Raw genomic sequence first — 7,622 nt, forward strand, 5'->3', positions numbered from 1 at the left:
CATCCAGTGTTAATAAATCTGTGTGAATCAAAGAATTTGGAACTGAAGGAAATCTCTGAACATTTAATTAAAGATATCAGGAAATGTAAGTCAGATATTTTCTAGAGGATATAATTAAGCAAATACCAAAACACACTTCTGTAAGAGTGAAAAATAGTTCGTTGTCAATGTGGACAGATAGTTCATGTGCTGGATGGTAAAAAATACTAAACTTGTGGTTCAAGAAGAGTTATTTTGGTATAAAACTTAAATCAGGAAAGTTCAAACTGCCTTTTATGTGTATGCAAATGAAATGTGACCACGTCAGAAAAAATGTCTTGTGTATTGCAGTAATCTTTGGTAATACTAGCCTACTAAAAAAAAAAAAAAAATGATCCTTATAACAGCTATGGGCTTTTCCTGCCCTGGAAATAACAATTATCTAGAAACTGCTTTAGAAAAGTGCAGTAAATATACAGTACAGTAAATGTACAGTAAATGTACTGTTGCAGAAGCATTGACTGTGTTATTACAACTGTACACTCGAAACAAGTAATTAATATATGAGTGAGACCTATGCAGATAATTACAAAATTTTTCACAAACTTCCTGGGGTTCTTTTTCACTTAAAATGTGTGTTTTCATGCTCTAACCTAGGAATATGTATAGAATATTGTATTTAACCTGAAGGAGAATGACCACATTGTTGTCATGTATTCATCAGTGCATATGTTGATGGTGAAATCCATATATAATGTGTATTTGCTGTAAGAAAAGCTGGTGTTAAGAAATCTTGTGAATTATTTGCTGATCTTCATCTTCCATGTAGGTATAGCATAAGTGCTCTCGTGACCCATAGAACAGGTAGGTGGTGCGGAAAACATTCACTCAGCATTGATTAGCCATGATCCATGTGGCAGTGAAGCAATGGGAGCCTGACATTTAGAGGCAGGATGCCTTTAGTGGAACTTCCTAGGAAATACAGTTGACTGAATGCTATGGGCAAGTTCAGATTTCAAGTTGATGTGGAAACTGAAGCAAGATTGATTGGAGAGTATGTGTTTATATCCTGTAAAATGGCTGAAAAGGTGTCTTGCTATTTAATTTATTTTCCTCAGTTTCACATTCCAACACATTTTGGAATGTTGGTACTAGTCAAACTCATGCATCCACATAATTTGCTGGATCAGGAACTGACCCAGTTTATAATTAACCTGTCAGAATACCAGTTAGTAAGTTCTCTGATCCAGCTCATCAGGCAGGCACTGAATAGTAGGAGCAGCACAAGAGAAGTAGTATGAATGAGACCACCCCTTTTGGCAGCGCCTACCACTTATGTCAGTGTAGAGTGATCACAGACCTATAACCAGAGTGAGCAAAGGATTTTATTTCACCCAGTCTGTCAGTGGCAGAATGACAGATTAATGCAACCAGCTACAATAACTTCTGTGCATTGCTGCACGAGGCCTTCATGCTATTTGGTGTTCCTCTGAAAGACCCCTCTTCAAATCAAGTGTTTACAGGTAGTAACATTTAAATTCCATTATAGTTTTCACAGCAATAAACAAAAGTATGAGAAGGCAATTTACATACATTTTAAATGTAAAGGAACACACAGATTAGAAGCTCGCGAATTTGATTTTTAAGATCAAAGACCACCTCGTGTTTGCTGAATGCCTGAGATAGGCATCACTGTTAAGAATATGAAGAGCCCTGGAGTCACTGAGGACACAGAAGGAAGAAAACTGTTTTTTGCAAGTCTGAGCAGGGCCTTGTTTGATCTGCAGGGCTGCTATTATAGGTATGTAATATAGGTATTGCTGCTTGATGCATAGGAAGGAATGAACTCAAAATTGAGTGTCATGGTCTGGCCTGTGATGGCAAAGCTGGTAGTTAGAAAAACTAAACCATATTTTCGCTTGTGTACAAAGTATATTTTTGCTCTGGAAATCATTGAGAAACAGTAAATGTGGGACACTTGCAGGGCCGTTTGTTGGCTGAGCTCATAAGACCTTGCAGTCTGGCATCTCTGTCTGGACCTAATATAGTAACTTTTGAATGTCACATCCAGTCACTTCCAGGGGATGTTCTGGGTATCACTGGGCAGGATACTAGGGCTTTGGGTGGAAATTGCAAAGCTAAAGAATCAAAAGGGGGAATACACACATTCCTTGGCATCTGGTTAGTCAAATGAGCAACTCTTCAATTGTCTATAGATCAAAGACCCACTCTTGGAAAACTATTAACACATTCCAGCAAAACAATGTTCCTCCTTTTGGCTATTTTCTTTGGCTTTTACAGTATACTGTTGAAGAGAAAGACAAGTGGGGAAAATAAATTATGAATGTTAGCTGGAGTAGGGATCTATGGGAGGACTGAGATGAGACAGACACGGGGGAGATCTAAGTATGCTGGCCCTGGAAGAAGGTCCCAGGGACAGGTGAGTGTGAGGGTTTGATATTGGGTCAGGAGGGAATGGGAAGCTGGGAAGTGAGGGTAATATGTACCTGGGAAAGCGGGCCTGGGGAGCCTAACACTGCAGTCTGGGCATGGGCATAGCTGCAGACCAGGGAAAGGAAACAGTCTTTGGCCTGGCAGAAGGATCACACATGAACAGGTTAATGTAGTGCCACAATATAGTATCAGATACAGCAAGCAACGGAAAGAATGCCTGAAAGAGTAAGTACTGGTAAATAGGTTTTGGGGGAATAAGAACAATAATATGGGGATGTGCCATTAATACCACTGGATGGTAGTAACAGCACTCTTACAACAGCAGCAACTTCTTTATACAAGAAAAAAATACATGTATTTCTGCATATTTCATACCATCCCATTATTTGACTGTTAAAGGTCTAATTTTAAATCCATTTGGTATTTCATTGATATAAATGCACATTGGATAAAGCTTTCAAAGATTAATAAATTGATCTAGTGTGTTCCTTATTGTTTATAACAAAGAAGATAAGAAAAGATATGCATCAGTTTTCAGTATTAGAACAGTCTCTGTTTTAACACATAAATCACTGCTTTGACTTTATTGCATTTCTGTTCTGGAAAACTTATTAGTACCAGAGAACTAAACTACAGAGGAAAAGAGAACCACAAGAAAACATCCAGAATATATAAATGCCACTTCCAATAATATAGAACTAAACAATTTCCTTTAAAGATCCCAGTTTGTCAAACACTGAATGAATTATGTCCTATTGCATTAAGAGCTAAAAGCAGCAACTGGCACACTCTCTTTGACTTCCACATTCATTCAGATGTAAATCTGAATTGAAGTGATAGCAACAGAATCTTGTATGCAAACAATTTGGGAAGAAGCTGTCACAGCTTCTCACGCAATCTGGCTGGATGTGCTCTCCTGCAGTTCACACTAGATGAACAAAAAGTCACTCAAGGCCTGTGCCAGGGTTCCTAGTACTTCCAGCCAGTATTGGAATTACATCAGAAATTCTGGTTTTCATATGAAAAAATTAACAAGCTTCAAGTGCCTGTGTCTGGGAAGAGCAGTTTAAGTACCTGATTTAGATGTAATCAGCACCTAAATGCAGTCAACCTTGTTCCTTCATAGAAGTGGAACACTAACTCCAGGGTCCATGCTTTGGGGGACAGAAGGGCAAACTCTGCAAGTGGCAAGGCTCTGCAAATGCTAGTCCCCTATAAAGCTGTTTTACATATGAAAATTAACCGGCCCAAGCCCAGCTCCAGTGACCCTTCTGGCCTCCTCCACAGAGACAGAAAGTCCTAGGTAGCACACTTGTTGATTATATGATGGTGGTGCAGTCTCTTGGGAACCAAAGTATTTTGAAGAAAACATGCTGGATAACAGAAAGGGTCAGCGGCCTAGGATTCATCTCCCTAAGTCATCTTCCAAAAGAAGCCACAGTCTGATAACACTTTTCTTAGGAAACCTTGACCAGAACTATGATAACTTAGCAGCACAAGAGGGACAAGATACACACCAGCTTACAAGCTAAGAAGAGGAAAAGGCTCAGGTCATTGTCTCTAACCTTCTGGGATGAAACAGAAGCTCTCGCAACTGGCAAAGCCCAACATCACGCATGGAGTCCTTAATGCCTTAAATATGTTTTTTAATATGCTTTTGATAAAAGTATACATTATTTTACGGCAGAGGTCTGGATAAGGTTCTTTAATATAACCCATTCTTCCACCTGGTATGTTCTATTCCCTGCTTTATTTCAGGTGGGCTCTTGAATGAACATCCAGCTATATGAATGTCTGCATGTGTGTATGAAATTTCCCTGGCATATGTGCCATGTGTCCTCAGAGAATATGAAAGGTGATGGAGTTAGTTTTGGATTCTTAAATGCAGTTTAATTTTTCAGGTTAGGGTACATACCTGTTAACTGGTTATTTAAGTCAAAGTGAAAGAACCATATATGCCATATACCTGTGTTGAGAGGGTTGGCTTGTAAGGTGTTGAGTCTCTGAGAGAGGTGGCTCACCCTGGTCTCCAGGAGTGTTCTGTGTCTTGCCTAGATAGACTTTACTGTTGTACCATTCTACTTTTACAAAGGAGCAGAAATGACAATCAAATTAATATTATGTTCCTTTTTTTTTTTTTTTAGCAAAAGCCGTATGGATTAGGATTTAGAAATTTCTTATTGCTGCAACATAACAGTATTTTCAAAGGATTGCAATGTGTGTGAAAATGCAAAAAGAATGGCATTATGCTAGGAACAGAAAAGTAAACCACACATCTATCCTGTCTACTACTACCATCCTCTTGAAAAGGACAAAGCCTAAACAGGCATTTTAGACATAGAAAAGCATTGAACAGAAACAATGCATGGAACAATACCATGTAAGACTGAACTCACTTCTTTCCAGAGACATGGAGGTCAAAGTTTGACTGATACTGGTAACTGTCCAAATTCAAATTAGTGATGGTCAAAAGGGTTTCAGAAAAGTCAAAATAGTAAAAAAAAAAAACAGTATCATGTCACAATTTTGCAGTGAAATACACTATAAATATGCTAGTAATACATAATTTTTGAATCTTTCTCATGGGGAGCTAACAGCTTTTAATGCAATTCAGCATATCTAATCTTTAGATATAGTACTTGCTTATAAGAAATGTTTTTTTGAAGTTTCCTAGGTATTGACATTAGAAAAGTCAAACAAAAGGTAGTTTTATTTATCTTATACCAAGATAAATAATCACAGTAAGTAATAAATAGCAACTAATAAAGGCCTGGTGATTCTAAATAAATCACTGCTCATCCAAAGATGATTTCAGTTGTCCCAATAATTTTTTTGGTTTGCTTATTTCTGGCTGTAAGCAAAATAGGAAATAAAAGCATCCTTGATGGAAATATGCATGGCCCAAATGATGACTTCTTAATTTTCTTGCCTTTTTTTTGCCTTTTTTTTTTTTTTAATGCAAATACTTCTCAACAAAAAAGTTTATCTTTCTCTGCCTGGAATACTATTGTATTAGTCATTCTGCTGCACACAAAACAGAGAACATTCAGCGTGCGTGCCACAATGCAAGGAGACATAAGGCATTTATTATAATTGAATTCAAAATAATTAGCGTAAGAGATCATGAAGTGTACATAGGAAAAAAGATTGCCTGAGATGTATTGCAAACAGGAGGGAGGCCAGGACACTAACAGGCAATCTGCACTACTGCTGTTCCCTCAGGGCTCTTCTACAGGTGGTTCATATTCCTCGAGTAGAAATGTACACTATATGAAATGGAAAATTTATTTCAAAGTTTTTCCACTACACCATTTGAGTTTTGATTCTGCTTACCTTGTCCTTGAAAGGTATTATTGTTTATTATTGTTGTCATTACCTCATTTCGGAAAAGCTCTGCCTTTTAAAGCTCTACTTCCACTTTAGAGAATCATAATTTTTTTGCTGGCTCACAGCAACACCCAAACTCCAGAAAACTTAATTACAAGTGGGGCAAAAGGTAATGGGATAAGAAAAAGAAATCAAGAATTGAATATATGGAGTTGTAAGCTTTCTAAAAGTGTATGCTTCAATATGGGGCACCGTAGAGAAAACTAGGATAGCTCTTTGGGACTCCAATATCATATTCCAGAACACAGTTCCTATTATCAGAGTTTTTTTGCATGATGCAATGTTCATTGTTTCTAAAGGATTTGTACTATTTACACTGCTATATGAAGTTAGGCTAATAGCTAACTGCTTTATTAAGTAAAGGTCTTAGGAAAGACACAAATGAAAGAGAAATCCGATGTCCTTTGAGCTTGTTTTTGTTTTCTGTAGAATGGTACATTATAAGAACGTTCTTGCTATTCATAAAGGTATTCTAAATTTCTGGCAAAGCTCAAGCCCACTTACTGCTATGAAGAACACCATTTTCTGTATCAGTACTGCACAGTTGCTGGTCTCTGAAGTCAGGTTTGGTCATGTGAACATTATTATTCATCCCACGTGATGCTGATATGAAAATAAATAAAGGCAAAATGTTTATGAGGGTGAATTTTCAAATTGGCCAGTAAATGAATTTAGCACACAAAAAGTTGATAATGCTTACTGGGTCACAAAAAAGCAAAATAAAACTATGAAGAATTAATAGACCATTCTTAAAACTTTCCAGTCCTCTTAAGCACTGAAACAAGACTACCATCATTAAATGACCAGTGAAATGCGAGCGGTAAGATAGACTTGTAAAAAAAAAAATTTAATGATGCCATACTTCTACACATTCACAGGAGATCAGAGAAAGAGCAACTTGAATCCTTGTGCTCCATGTTCAAATCTCATTAAAACCCTTTCAAGAATGCATGAATATTTCAAATAATGGTCATTCTGAAGTCTTTATGGAGAAGAGACTTCTTCATGTCTTTAATCTAGCTAGGTCCATAAACCTCTGGGTCAAAGTTTCCCCCTGGAATTTTATCATGGCCCTGATTCAAAGCCACTGAACTCAGTGCAAAACCTCCTGTTTACTTCATAGGCTTTGGATCAAGGCCCGGATGGCTGTTGAGTGGAGTGTGTGAGAGTCATTCTAACCTGAAAGAGTGATCTCATTTACCAACAAACTTCCTTTTAGGAAAACCTCACATATTTTCAGTGACTATTCAGTGTCTTTGGTAGGTACAGTTGGTAAGTGACTAAGAAGTACCATATACCAAAGTTGAGATTTCTCTATGAAAAATATGCATGTTTGTGTACTGTGCAGGTAATGTGGGGCAATCAGGAAACATCAGACTTCCATATCATATATGCTAAGAGAGTCAAGTTTGAAGCCTGTTATGCAATTTGCCTGTGGCAGAAATACCTTATCCGATATGCTGAGAATTATTTAAGCATACTTACTGCTGCAACAAGCACAGTGCATTAAAAAAACAAAAGCAGAAAAATATAACTAAGTTAGCTAAGTAAACTGCAAGCAGAGCATAGGACATCATTCTAACACTACTGTGGTTTGCTATATGGTGCTGCTGTTGATAGCCTTGATACTCTGTTTGTCTGGATGCATAAGAAATAAATCTTGTTTAAATCCTTCAAAAGATAAGTGCAGTCAAGATTTCCTATTAAACAGCAGGTATGTTAGAAGTAGAGTCTGTTCTCTGAGGTCATTGTTTTAGTTTGCCATTTAGAAAGTTTAAATATATTTCAGAGGAGGCAAATGA

The sequence above is a fragment of the Neopsephotus bourkii genome, unplaced genomic scaffold (genome assembly GCF_033783945.1).
Source record: "Neopsephotus bourkii isolate Nb327-2 ecotype Australia unplaced genomic scaffold, CSIRO-AGI_Nbou_v1 NB_1765, whole genome shotgun sequence".
Lineage (NCBI taxonomy): Eukaryota > Metazoa > Chordata > Aves > Psittaciformes > Psittacidae > Neopsephotus > Neopsephotus bourkii.